Raw genomic sequence first — 14819 nt, forward strand, 5'->3', positions numbered from 1 at the left:
GGCTACAATGCTTGATAAGAAATGTACTCATTATCTTGCCCATGTAATTGTAACCCCTCTGTACAGTATTTTCACAATAAAAATAAATAAAATAAAGAAAATATAAGTATAAAAAAAGAAATCATCTTCAAAGAAGATAGAGGCTCTTATTTTGAAGACATTATCCTAAGTATGAGATAACCTCTCCTTTGTATATTGTTCCTGCGAGTCTTTTTTTCCCTTTCCTTTTCTTTTCTTTCTTTTTTTATTGTTAAGGTGATATACAGAGGGGTTACAGTCGCATAAGTAAGGTAATAAGTACATTTCTTGTCCAACTTGTTAGTCTTTCCCTCATTTTTCTCCCATTTTCCCTCCCCATCCCCCCAAGTTGTACGGATCATTTCCAACATATTGTCTTGTGTATATTGCTGTTGCATTGGTTCCCCCTGTCCTTTGTGTCACCATTCTGTTGTCCCCCTTCCCTTCTCTAATTCAAATAAACATATATGCAAAATAAGTACAGTGACAACAGGGGATATACCGTTAGAATGGCTATGATCAAGAAATCTAATAACAACCTTCAAGTCTTTAAAAGAGAGTTTTTTCTGCTGCTGAGTTCTAATCCTTCCTCGTACCACTTTACATTTTAAATAAAAACTAAACTAAAACTATAATGATTTCCTTTGTATGTGTCATATAGGTGTCCAGTAGCAAACTCATAATAGTGTCATGATGTCAACTTCAGCCTACCAAACACTGTTCAAATTACCTATTCATTTCTGTAGTAACATCAGATCCTTGTTTCATTAATATGATAGCTGACTCATTTCCAGAAGAAGCAAAAAAAAATCTGAATAGATAGCTGTACTACTGAGTTTGTTTCTCTTTGATTTTATTATCAAAGATTTCACATTCATTTCCTGTGACAGTGAGTGTGGAACACATTATAGCATTCAAGGTCAAAAAGTCAAATTAAATGGCCAAGTAGATATTTTGAACAACTTAGACAAAAATCCTTGCCTTGAAATTACTTGAATAAATTAATTTTCAAATAAAATTTGTAGGTGACAAACCCCTTAACACTTTAGAACTGGGCTGAGGTGACTCGGTTATTCCATAAAATATGCAAACTCATAGGAAACAGTCTGCCTGTAGTTTTTTGTGGGTGTGAGATGCACTAGTGATATTTTTTTCTGAAATGATCATTGCATATTTGGTATATCCTGACCGATCTATAGCTGATTTTGCAGGCCCACTCTCTGCTTTTAATTTCTGTTCTTGTCTCATCTGCAGTACAAGTGAGTGTTTCCCTGATTCCCGTGTCATTTCTCAACTTCTCTTTGTGTTCTTGGAACAATGAAAGTGTAAAGAGCAATAAATGAAATGGTATGTTGAATATTAACATCACATTTGCTTCATTACCTATAATTTTCGTATTTGAGGAAAAAAAATATCTAGCTGACAGCTGACACAGCTTTTCTTGTCTTTAGTCCCATGGCACAATTCTAACAGTTGCAGTTTTCCCAGATGTCTAGGGATGCTGACTGTGCGGGTTGACATGCTGTTCTTAGCAAAATGTAATGTGTTCAATCAAGCTGGTAAAGTCAGAGTCCATAAATTTATCATGCAAATGTTAGTGGTGACAAAGCCTTTCAAATGACGCTCGTCAAAAAGGAGCCTCATTCAGCTACTGCATACAGACCTGAAGTATCACCAGTAGCACAACCAGCCTTGTGTCCAAGTTTCTCACACCCATTCTAAATCTTGTGTTAAAAGGTGTAATTAGTTCTCAGATGATTTATAACAACACATTGAAATTTTCTACAGCTAACTTGCAATTGTCACTTTCACAAAAAAGCTTCTGGGTAACAGATTGCTTGGTGGTGTGTATAAGCCCCGTGTTCAAATTTAGAAAAGTGCAGTTATTAGTTGACCTTGCTCTATTTATATGCTTCTCTCTCCTAAAATGGTGAGACAAAGGACCAAAGGGGAACCAATATAATAGTGATACTCACAAGACAATATGTTGGAAATGATCTGTGCAACTCGGGTGGAAGAAAAGAAGGAGAAAAATGAAGGAGGGAATAACAAGTTAGAAAAGAAATGTACTCACTACCTTTCTTATGTAACTGTAACACCTCTGTACATCACCTTGACAATAAAATAAAAATAAATAATAAAAATCTACTTGCAAAACATAAGCAATATAGCTCTGAAATAGCACATTTAAGACCATATATGTTACAATATGCAACATTAGAAAAAGTATTCGCTTTAAATACTTAGCCTACATCCAAAAAAGTTCATGTTTTAGTAATTCTTAAAACTCTTGCTTTATCTCTGGGAATTCTTGATTCCTGTTTTAAGAATTGCAAGGATATGCCTCAGGTTCAAATAAATCAAGAAAATGTGGTATATATACACAATGGAATTCTACTCATCAATCAGAAAAAAAGGGTATTGTATCATTCATAAGGAAATGGAAAAACCTGAAAAAATATATTAAGCAAGGTAAACCAGTCCCACAGAAAAATAGGGTGCATGGATTCCCTCACTTGTGGTAACTAGAATGTGCCTATAAATCTACAAGCAAACACAATGAATGATTAATAAGCACAAACATACACACATTCTCTCTCTCTCTCTCTCTCTTTCACACACACACACATACACACACATACACACACACACACACACACACACACTCTGGGACATGATATAGGACTCTAGACACTCATACACTGAGGCAAAAGAAGGATATGCATAGGAATGGCTGAGAAAGGCTAAATAGTTATGTGCATATGATCATATAACATAATATTTTATGAAATGAACTGCAAGGAAAAGAAACAAGATATTTTTTAGCTGTTGTTATCCTTTTAGCTTTTGTTATCCTTTTGTCTTGTTTGTTTGTATTTGGGAGGACAAGGGAGGCCACAGAAAAGGTATAACAAAGAATGATCAAATATGACAGTGGTAATCATTAGATACTATGTGGAAAATGAACTGTACATCTTGTGGATGGGAGGGAAAAACTGTGAGACAACAGAAGAAGAGACATGATTCAAAAAGAATGGTACTAATTATCTTATTCATGTAACTGTAGCACCTCTGTATATCAACTCTACAGTAACAATAAAAATAAATAAATAATTGCAAGGTATTCTTTCCTTACTAAAATTAGAAAATAATTCTCTCATCGAAATGAAGATATATAGTTAAATGTTTCCTAAACTAAAGATATACAAAAGTTGCTGAGTCTCTAAACACAGGATTTAGTTAATGTTTCAACAGTAACTAAATACAAAATTTAAAAATTTATATAATACAAAATAAATTTATTTATCTGTCACAAAAGATATTATATCTTTTTAATTTAAAAAATAATTAAAATATTTAAAACATGAGTATTACAGTTGGGCTCCAGTGGCTCAAGCCTATAATCTTAGCTACTCAGGAGGTTTTTATCTGAGGATCATTGTTCAAAGCCAGGACAAGCAAAAAAACCCGGTGAGAGTCTTATTTCCAATCAACCACTCAAAAACCAGAAGTGGCACTGTGGCTCAATTGGTAGAACCCTAGCCTTGACCAAAAAGAGGATCAGGGACAGCACCAAGGCCCTGTTCATGTCCTGCAACTAAAAAAAAATGAGTATACCTATCAATATACATTTTTCAGAAAGAGGTGTTGTTATGTCACCAGAAAATATATGAGGACAATACTTACTGCCTTAATAAGAGAACTATGTGTACCCTCTGTAAGGAAGGATAGAAATGAACACAAACTCAAATCTAATAGTAAATTGCATTTACTGTAATGCTGACAAATGTACACCATTTACTATTACACTGTGACCTATTTCACATACAGTATTTCACCTTATACATTAAAAAATCTCTGTGTATTTTATAACCATATTGACCTTGATAATCAGAATAAGGACCACCAGAATTATGCAAGTACCTAAAAACAATTATGAGTAAATGAAAATATCCACAATAAATTTAAACATATAGTAATGATAATTCTTAAATACTTTTGAAAATATTTTCATTTTTTTAATTGTTGAAACTGGCCAGGATGGGTTGTGAATTTTCATTACTTGGGAGGTGCAGATTGGGAAAATCCCAATTTGAGAACAGCCTAAGAAAAGGTGTTAACAAGATCCTACCTTTAAAATAAATAAATTAATAAACCAGCTAGACATAGTGTGACATGCCTGTAACCTCAGCTATATAGGAGAGAAAGGTAAGAGTCCTCTGGTTTAAGGATGGCCTAGACAAAAATACAGATATTTTCCACAACGCAATTAAACTCTGAACCCAAACAAACAAACAGAAAGACATGGGAAATGGGTTTGGAGAGCTCCTGTTTAACAAACACAGTTCCCTGAGTTGAAATCTCTCTAGCAGACACACATACACACACACACACACACACACACACAGTTGAATGTCAGGGAGATGGTAGTACCATCTCCCTGTAATACCACTTTTAACATTCACATTTTGTATTTGCTATGTGTAAGTGGAAATCAATAATGGTTTTATCACATGTGCCATGTGATATGATGTCTCTTGTTTTCCATGTTATTCTTTCTTTAGAAATGGTGATGTCAATAACTTAATTTCCAATTTTTTTCCCAGTTATTTCTGTGACACTTCTTTCATTCACCTCCTGTTCTATGATTATCCAGTACTGCTTTCTTTTTAAAACTTATGACAAAATTTCATTCCTAGTTTTAACCCTAGTGGAATGCAAGTATATTTACACCTGCTCTTGAACCTTTATAGTGACTTTGATACCCTATTATAAGAAAATACATCATATTGTGTACATTCACATATATTATACTCTCAAAATGCCAAATCCATCAGTAGATGATAAACTCTTATATTCAAACCCCTTCTAAGGGAATAGTATGCAGACAGATCTTTAGTGAAATGAAACTTTTAAAATCATATTCTAGCCGGGCGCAGATCGCTCACGCCTGTAATCCTAGCTACTCAGGAGGTTGAGATCTGAGGATCACCTTTCAAAGCCAGCCCTGGCAGGAAAATCCGTGAGACTCATATCCAATAAGCCACTAGAAAACCGGAAGTGGCTCTGTGGCTCAAGCAAGAGAGCGCTCGACTAGAGCTGAAGAGCGCAGGGACAGTGCCCAGGCCCAGAGTTCAAGCCCCACAACCGGCAAAATAAATAAGTAAATAAATAAATCTTATTGTACAAGTTGGTCATGTTAATCTTTACATGTGTTACAATTCATGGATATATAAAACAATCAATGGATTTTCTAATATATTTTTAAAACAAGAAGATAATACGAAATCTATCTTCACAGAGATTGGAAAGAAGAATTTGTGAAAAGAGATGCTAAAATAGTTAAAAGGTTATCTCATGACTTACAGTGAAGTATTCAAATTAAAAGACTTTAACATATCTAAAAAGCACCACTGGCTTGTATAATATCATTTATCTTGGTATTATTCACACTTATAATTTTTTAATCTTTATATATCATGTTTTATTCATTTAAAAACTCTCCATTTGGGCAAACTAGTGCCAATAGTATGCCAATTTTAGATTATTAAAGCCATCACCAGTATTGTTGGCCATTTAGGAAGCCACCAGCCAGAGGAAGAGAAATGAGCTGTTCCTTTTCTTCTCCCTAGTGTTGTTAAGTCTGTTCCGTTTTAAAATTATTGAGTAAGTGAGAGCTGCCAGAATATCTCCGTTTGGAAATTGGAGATACTTAATGTTGAGCACATGGCTCAACATTAACATTTTAAACTTGGCATGAGACTTGATCTCATGGAGAAACAGCTGTTTTGCTAAGCACTAGGGGAAAATGTTCACAGAAAAGTTGAGAGTAAGTAGAAAATGCTATTCTGTCTGATCATTAGAAAAAATAAGTTTTTTGAATGCATAAAGGTTAAGGCAAATCCTACTGCCTCTAATTAGATAATACATTAATGTCTGTGAGATGTGACAAAGAAAACACATACACAAACACATACACAAGCACACAGACACACATATAATGGTGAGCTTTATATTAAAATGGCAACATAGGGTGGAAGCACCCTATGGTCTTTTGTAGGATTTATTTCTGCACCTCCATTTGACGACTGTGGCTCAGTCTTGAGGGATACTTTACCGAAGACCCAGGCCCCATTCTTTGTTGAAGTGGGCTACACTTGGACATTTAACAATGGTCATCTTAGGGCACTTGCTTTGGGGAATTTATTTGTTATGCTGCTTCCTTACATAGCAAACAAGAAAGCCATCTTAAGCAAAACTACAATTATACAAAATATTGATATGGAAAATACATTGATTTCCTTTTTCCTTTCCTATTTCTCTCTCCCTTCCTCTTTTCTTTATCTTTTTGCTTTTATTATGCTTTTTCTTACTTTAACACAAAGATGGAATATAAAATTCAGTCCTACAAAATTCATATAAACAGGAAAGATTAAAAAATAGAAGGATAACACAAATAGAAGCACCATAGGGTGAAAATTATCAGTCGTGCCTTCATTTCTTTTGAAGTCTTAATTAAACCAGAAGACTTCATGCTACTACATATAGACCTTATTTTCGTATGTATGTATGTATGCATGCATACTTGTATGTACATACATATGTATATATCTATAGTTTTTATTGTTAGTGTAGTGCTGATATACAGAGGGGTTACAGTTACATGAGCCAGGAAATGAGTAACGAGTACAATTCTTTTTGAACCATGTCTCCCCTTCTGCTGTTCTCTCCCGGTCTTTCCCTCCTATCCCCACCCACAAGATATCCAATTCATTTCCACATAGTGTCTAGTGAGTATCACTGTTGTATTTGTTCATCCTTGTTCCATTTTTTATATGCCCTCCCTTAACTTCCTAAATAAGACAAAAGGAAAAGAGAAGACGCAACAATGACAACTATAAAAATGTCTCATTTCCTTTTCTTGGAGTTCATTTCATAAAATATTATTTTATATGATCATCTGCATATAGCTATTGAGCCTTTGTCTACAAATACTATGCATATCCTCTTTTGGACTCTGCATGTTAATGTCTAGGGTCCTATATAATTTATCATGTCCCAGTGTGTACACATGGATGTTTGTATGTGTGTATATATGTATATATATGTATATTTATGTTAGTCATCCAATGTGCTTACTTGTAGATTTATAAGCACATGCTAGTTACCACAAGTGAGGAAACCACTCAGCCTATTTTTCTTTGGCTCTGGCTTACTTCGCTTAATATATTTTTTCCAAGTTTTTCTATCTCTTTATGATAACATTCTTTCTGATGGATAAGTAGAATTCCATTGTGTATGTGTCTGTATGATATATGTGTATCATATGTGTATAAATATGACATATATCATATTTCTTGATCTATTCATCCACTGAAGGACATCTAGATTGATTCTATAACTTGGCAATGGTAAACAATGCTGCAATGAACATGGTTGTGCTGGTGGCATTAATGTGGTCTGGTTTGTAGTGTGGACAAAATTTTCTCAGGGCCTGGGCCCAGTGGCTGAGCGTTTTTGCTACAGGCTAGTGCTCCACCACTTGAACTCTACTTCTAGGTTTTTGGTGGTTAATCAGAAGCGAGAGTCTTAACAGACTTTCTTTCCCAGGCTGGCTCAAACCACAGTTCTCAGATCTCAGCCTCATGGGTAGCTAGAATTAAAGGCATAAGCCACTAAGGCTTAGCATATTTTCTCTATTATTTTTAATAGGAAAAGGGAATGCTATGGAAATATAGACACTAACATCCCTGTTAAAAGAACAGCTAATATTCTGTGGTTTTTTGAAATAAATAATTTAGATATTTTTGTGTATGCATATTTACACAAAAACATTAGGCTAAACAACAATTAAGATTGTATAGAATAGCTAGCATTGTAAGTGTGAGACACCAGTACCAGCTTAGTTTTTGATTAGCTAAATATGTGTCAATATTGTCAGTTGTTTGTTTTATGTCATTGACAATTGCCATCAATGAAAACTACTCAATTTCAAGCTGGAAGATAAAATATTACTGATGTAATGCGAAGGACAAGAATTTGAATTAGTCAGCTACAGCTGAGTCCTGTCACGTCCTAATATCCACTGTAATTGTCTCTGAGGGGGAAAATGGTAGGAATTAGAGAGGATCAAAATCCTCCATGATTCTCATTTTCCCCCATTGGTAAGAATATTACATTTCTAAGTTTCATTGGATGAATAAATCCTAGCAATTCGTAGGCAATACAGCAAGAAGATTTACCTTGTAAAGACTAAGTCAGAGTAAAACGATATGGTACATTGAACAAGCAGTGACTTGTTCAAAACACAAGTTCTTTACAATAATATTGCTGAAATACCAGAGATCTGTTAAATCAACCTTAAGAAACAGCAAATGGTGCAATCTAGAAATAACAATATCAGTTCCATAAAAATAAAATCACCATTCACAAATCATAGAAACAATGCCTTACAATGAGGCATTTTATAGTAGACTAAAGGCAACTAGCACTTTTCTGCCTCTTCCTCAAATTCACTCTGATTATTGTGATAATATTATGATACTGAATTATAAGTTACATATTTTATTATGCTATGGAGACTTTTGCCAGGGAACAAGTACAACTTAAAAATTTTTGTAAATAGATCTATAGCAAAACTTATCTGTTCTCAAATATCACAGTCCTATATATTTTGTTGTTCATTTGTATCAGTCCATTTATGAGATAATAAAGTTGCTCTGTTCTTTCAACATGTTTATCAAATTGGTATCTTTTGTATTCATTAGATTCCTAAATTGAATAAGGCCCAAAAAGATTAATCGGTATCTATAGTCTTAGGCTTGTTCTTGCCTGAGTATGGATTGTCCTTGAATTATACTTCCTTGCTGTCATTTGCAATAATCATCTAGCAATGAGGTTGCATTCTTAAATGAGTTCATATGATGATATGAAAATATGATTTTATCTATAAAAACTAATGTGACTCTTCCTTTTCCTTCCTTCTTTTCTTCTTTCATCTTCCCTCTCTCCCCTCCTACCTCTCTCTCTCTCTCTCTCTCTCTCTCTCTCTCTCTCCCTCTCTCTCTCTTTCTTTCCTTTTTAAAATTTTTTTTATTGTGAAAATACCGTACAGAGGGGTTACAATTACATGGACAAGGTAATGAGTTCATTTCTTATCAAGGATTGTTGCCTCCTCCATTGTTTCCCCTTACCATCCCTTCATCTCCCCCCCCCCGCCCCCTCCCCCTTCCAACCCCCCCAGTCAAAATTGTAAAGTTCGTTTTTTAACATAATGCCTTATACATCTCATTGTTGCAAAGAGTCCACCTGTATCCTTATCTAAACAATTTGTTTTTTCCCTTCCTCTCCACAGATTATATCAACATCAAATACAGTGAAAACATGGGTTATACCATGAAAATGTGGTATATATACACAATGGAATTCTATGCCTCCATCAGAAAGAATGACATTCCCCCATTTGTTAGGAAATGGAAAGACTTGGAAAAATTATATTAAGTGAAGTAAGCCAGGCCCAAAGAAACATAGGTCCCATGGTTTCCCTTATTTGCAATTACTAGTATGTGTCTGAGACAAGCAGAAAAGGTCAGATAAGTTGATGTTAGGCAAAATGAACCCCAAGATAAGGACTCAAATGTTTTTTCTTTGTTGCGATTGTTTCTAACATATTTATAAGATGATTTCTTCCTTTCTTTCTTCTTTCCCTCTTTCTTTCTTTCTTCTTCCTTTTCTTTCGCTTCCCTTATTTTCCTTCCTTACATGCTTCTTTGCTTGCTTCCTTCCTCCCTCTCTCCCTCTCCCCTTCTTTCTCTATCTTTCTCTTTCCTCTCTCTTTCCCTCCTTCCCTTCCTCCACCTTCCTTTTTCTTTCCTCCCTCTCTCCTTCTCTCTCTCTTCCTTCCTTTCTCTTTCTGTCTTTCTTTTCCTTCCTTCCTTCCTTCCTTCCTTCCTTCTTCCCTCCTCCCTTTCTCTCTCTCTTTCTCTTTCTTTGTTTCTTTCTTTCTTTCCTTCCTTCCTTCCTTCCTTCTTTCTTTCTTTCTTTCTTTCTCTTCCTTTCACAATAATATGATTCATTTTTACTTGAGGGTCTTAGAACTTGAACTCAGGGCCTGGGTTCTGTCCCTGAGCTTTTGTACTCAAGGCTAGTGCTCTACCACTATAGCTACAGTTATGTTTCCTTTTGGTGATTAACTGAAAACAAGAGTCTTAAGGAGTACCTTCCCAGGGCTCTCTTTGAACTATGATCTTCAGATCTGAGCCTCATAAGCAGCTAAAATTACAACTATAAGCCACTGGCTCCTAGAAGCCATGACCCAAGATTCTTGACTGAATAATCATATCTTATTATAATGCCTTCAAAATTTAACTTAAATACAATACTAAGCAATATAACACCAATGCAAATAAAATACTAATAAATGGTAATAATAATACTAATAGTGATAATGATGATTCTAGCCAAAGAAGAAACAAATTAAAATGTGCTGAATCAAATACGTGAACGATTCAAGATTGTTTTATTTTATTTTCATTTACAGATAATAAAAAATGTTCTATGCTTCAATATAAAAAATTTAAATGTGAAGGTAATAAGATAAAATGAATTACCAATAAGACTTTTAAAATACATGTAAGTAATTCAAAATGAAATAATTTAAACTAAAGTAAAAATTTGCACAGTAAAAAGAAAAAGCAAAAAACAGATCACATAGACATCCTATAGAATGGGAGAAAATATTTGCAGATTGAACTTCTGGATAACCTGGCTAATATTTAAGGTAATGCTTCTCTTCAGTTTGCTATGGTGATTATAAAAAAGAAAAAAAATTCTGGTGATCAATGGCACCTTAGGATAAACTTAATTATCAGTTTTGCATTAAATATCCCAACCTAGTTAGAAAAAAGGAATTTGATAGTGCATAGTAGAAAGAAATAATAAAATTATCCTATTGATTCCTAACCAATGTATGGATGAATCCAAATTCATATTGTGCCTCATAAGTTTTACAAATGTTATGTTAATTAAAAAGGCTAAATAGATATATAAACAGTCACTATTTTATCTATGTATGTATGATTTATATGTATGTATATATATGTAAGAAATGAAAGCTGAGCACACAATGAAAAATATTTAATGTGTGAAACACATTAAGTAATACATACAATTGAAGACTTTAGTTTTCTATTAGTAGATCTGGCCACATCTATTTTTATTTGGGAGCAAAAATGAATTATTATCAAGGATATCTTATAATAATCTAGATAGAAATCTCTAAATAAATGCTTAATAATTAACAGCATTATTAGCAAGGGAATGTAACAAGGTCACCAGATGCAGATCAGTGCGTATTAGGCCACTACATGTCTTAGAACCAGCAATAATCACAAGATTACAATTTATAAGTTACAAAGAAACATAGTATATTTAATGCCTGTGAAGATACTTGACAAAAGAGAGTCTTTTATAGAAGAATTAATTAAAATTTACTGATAATAATGAGTTTAAAATAAGTAGAAGGAAGAACTACTTAAATGTATGAAGGAAAATGTAAGGATTTCTTTTTTAAATGCAAATCCACTACTGATTCCATCCAACCCTCTCATGGATACTGACAATTGTACTCAGAAACTTATAGGAAACAACAAAAGTCATAAACTACATAATGGTAATGAGTGAAAAGATAAATGATAAGTGAGGAGCTATCGAATAATTTCTTGTAACTTTTTAAACCATTCAGTTTTATGTATATAAAGTTTTAGACAATGTTGGATTTGCTTAGAACTAAAAAGGCAGAATAACAAGTTCAGAAATATTCACTACATGCTACTTTGACACATCACTGGAATTAAGAAGATAAACAGAGCAAAGATCAACTACTACGAGTTTCTAGGAAACTGATCCATATAATCACATATAACTGGAAGTATATTTATATCATACTGGCACTGTAGATTTCCATTCCATGAGGAATGTAGATTAATTTGAAGTGAACATTATAGATTGTTTTATCATGAATTTATATATAAAATATGTAAGAAGTATTCAATCAAGAACAATTTCTATGGTTTTTAAATTTCATAAATTTCATGAGGAATCAAACATTCCTTAAGGGATATATAGTGAGCTTGACCCACACAGGGCACCCCCTTCCAGGAGCTCTGTGTAACTTCCCTGAAGGCTGCAGAACGCATAATGTTATTGATTTCTCCTTCATTTGTTTTATTCTTATATCTTTTGCAGGAAATATTTTATGGAGTTTCACAAACTACTTTACATCTGCCTTTTGCTCAGGTTGTATTTCACGGTTGGAAAGCATTGTGTAAGAACCATTTAAATTTAGTTTAAAAGGAAGCGAAGGAAACACATGAGGATTGGGAAAAAGCCTTAGAGGGCAGTAAGTGAAATTACTGAGTTGGCTATGTTAATTATGTTTCACAAACAGAGTTAAGAGCTCAAATGAGGGAATTCCAGATTCCACAATGCCTCTCATCAGGGCCACTAGCAATCTCTACTAAGTAGACTATTTGTATATTCTGACAGAGTATACACATACAAACACTATATCTACATCTATAAACTTCATGTATTTTGTAATCTTGCCATTTGGTTAGTGTTTATAACTGGAATTACTTAGTATTTGTAATTATGTAATTTGCTTTCTTTCTCAATATTTTATCTTTAAAACAATTTATTAGCTGTAGGTCATTTCTTTACCAAACTTTTCATTTTATATGGTGGAAATTTTCTTGTTGTTTCAGTAATACTCCCCAAATATAACTGACTATAGTTTTCACTAGCTACCAGAATACAAACTCAGACATTTTTGAGGGGGAGAGAGGCAACTGACTAGTAGCAATTTAGGTGGAATATTTTATTTACTTTTTACCAGATAACATCATTAAACTTTCCCAAAGTTGTTGAGGCTATTCATATTTCAACCTGCAAATAAAAAAAGTTTTGATTATTCCAAATCTTAATCAATATGTGGTATGTATTTTACTTTTCATCTGACCTGTAATTCTTTTCTTTTCAGTATTATATATATGGGGTATTTTGCTTTATTTATCTGTCATATAATGTTTGCTTTTATGTGAAATACTTATTCATATTAAGTGCCTTTAATTTTTTTTATTTGTAGCGCTTCATAGAAAATGTTATTTATGCTCCGATCATCATTACATTTTTACATCTACAATATTAAAATATAATTTGAAGAAGTTTAATGAGACCAAATATCAGTACAAACAGGTTTGTCTTTCCATTTGTTTTCAGTTTCTTATTGTGAAAATACTGAACAGAGGGGTTACTGTAACATGGGCAAGGTAATTAGTACATTCATTATCAAGCATTGTTGCCTCCTCCTTTGTTTTTCCCTACCATTCCTCCCCTTCCACCTGCAGAACTACACCCCTCATCCCCACCCCCATCCTAATTTGTAAAGTTCGTTTTTAAGTGATTTATTTCAACATAGTGTTTTGTACATCTCATTGTTACAATGGGACAACATTTTGTTTCTTCCGTTCCCCTCTGCAAATTATGCCGACATCAAATAGAGTCAAAACAGGGGTTATACTGTGGGGGAGAAACATACAAAGCAACAATACGTTACAAAAATAGAAAAAAAAAACCACTTGTGTCCCTATCTTCGGGTTCATTTAATTTAACTTCATCTTATCTGGTCCTATTTACATTACTTTTGACTTTTCCACTTGTCCCAGAGATATACTAGTTATTACAAATAAGGGAAACCATGGGACCTATGGTTCTTTGGGCCTGGCTTACTTCACTTAATTTTTTTCAAGTCTTTCTATTTCCTAACAAATAGGGCAATGTCATTCTTTCTGATGGCATAGAATTCCATTGTGTGTGTGTGTGTGTGTGTGTGTGTATTTATACATACATACATATCACATTTTCTTAATCTATTCATCTACTGAGGGACATCTGGGTTGGTTCCATATCTTAGCTATGGTAAATAATTCTGCAATAAACATAGTTGTGCTGGTAGCTTTAGTATGGTCTTGTTTGTGATCATTAGGGTAAATTCCCAAAAGTGGGATTTCTGGATCATAAAGGAGCTCTATGTGGAGTATTTTTAGGAACCTCCATACTACTTTCCTAAGTGGGTGAACATGTTTAAACTCCCACCAAAAATGCAGTGGGGTTCCCTTCTGCCCACATCCCCTCCAGCTTCTATTGTTATTAGAGTTCTTGATTATAGCCATTCTAACTGGGGTGAGGTGGAATCTCAATATTGTTTTGATTTGCATTTCTTTTATGGCTAGCAAGGTTGAGCATGTCTTCATGTGTCTATTGGCCATTCTTATTTCCTCTAAAGAGAAGTTTCCCTTTAAAGTATTTAGCCCACTTATTTATAGGGCAGTTTTTTTCTTTAAGGATTATGTTCTTATTGGTTTTCTATGTGTGGGTTTAATTTTTTGAGTTCCACGTATATTTTAGATATGCGACTCTTGTCCGTTTTATGGCTAGTGAAAATCTTCTCCCAATCTGTGGACTTTCTATTGATCTTGCTAGTTATGTCCTTTTCTGTGCAGAAGCTCTGCAATTCCATGCAATCCCATTTGTCCAACTTTTCTTAGGTTTGTTGTTTCTGGGTCTCTATTAAAAAAATTTCAGCATGTGCCAAGGACACCAAGGGTTTCTCCTATTCTGTCCTGTAATGTTTTCAGGGTGTCTGCTTTGACTCCGGGGTCTTTGATCCATTTGGAGTTGTTTCTGTTGCAGGGTGATATATAAGGATCTAGCTTTAGTTTTCTACAGGTGATTAACCCATT

This window comes from Dipodomys ordii, unplaced genomic scaffold (genome assembly GCF_000151885.1).
Source record: "Dipodomys ordii isolate 6190 unplaced genomic scaffold, Dord_2.0 Scaffold8, whole genome shotgun sequence".
NCBI classification, from domain to species: domain Eukaryota; kingdom Metazoa; phylum Chordata; class Mammalia; order Rodentia; family Heteromyidae; genus Dipodomys; species Dipodomys ordii.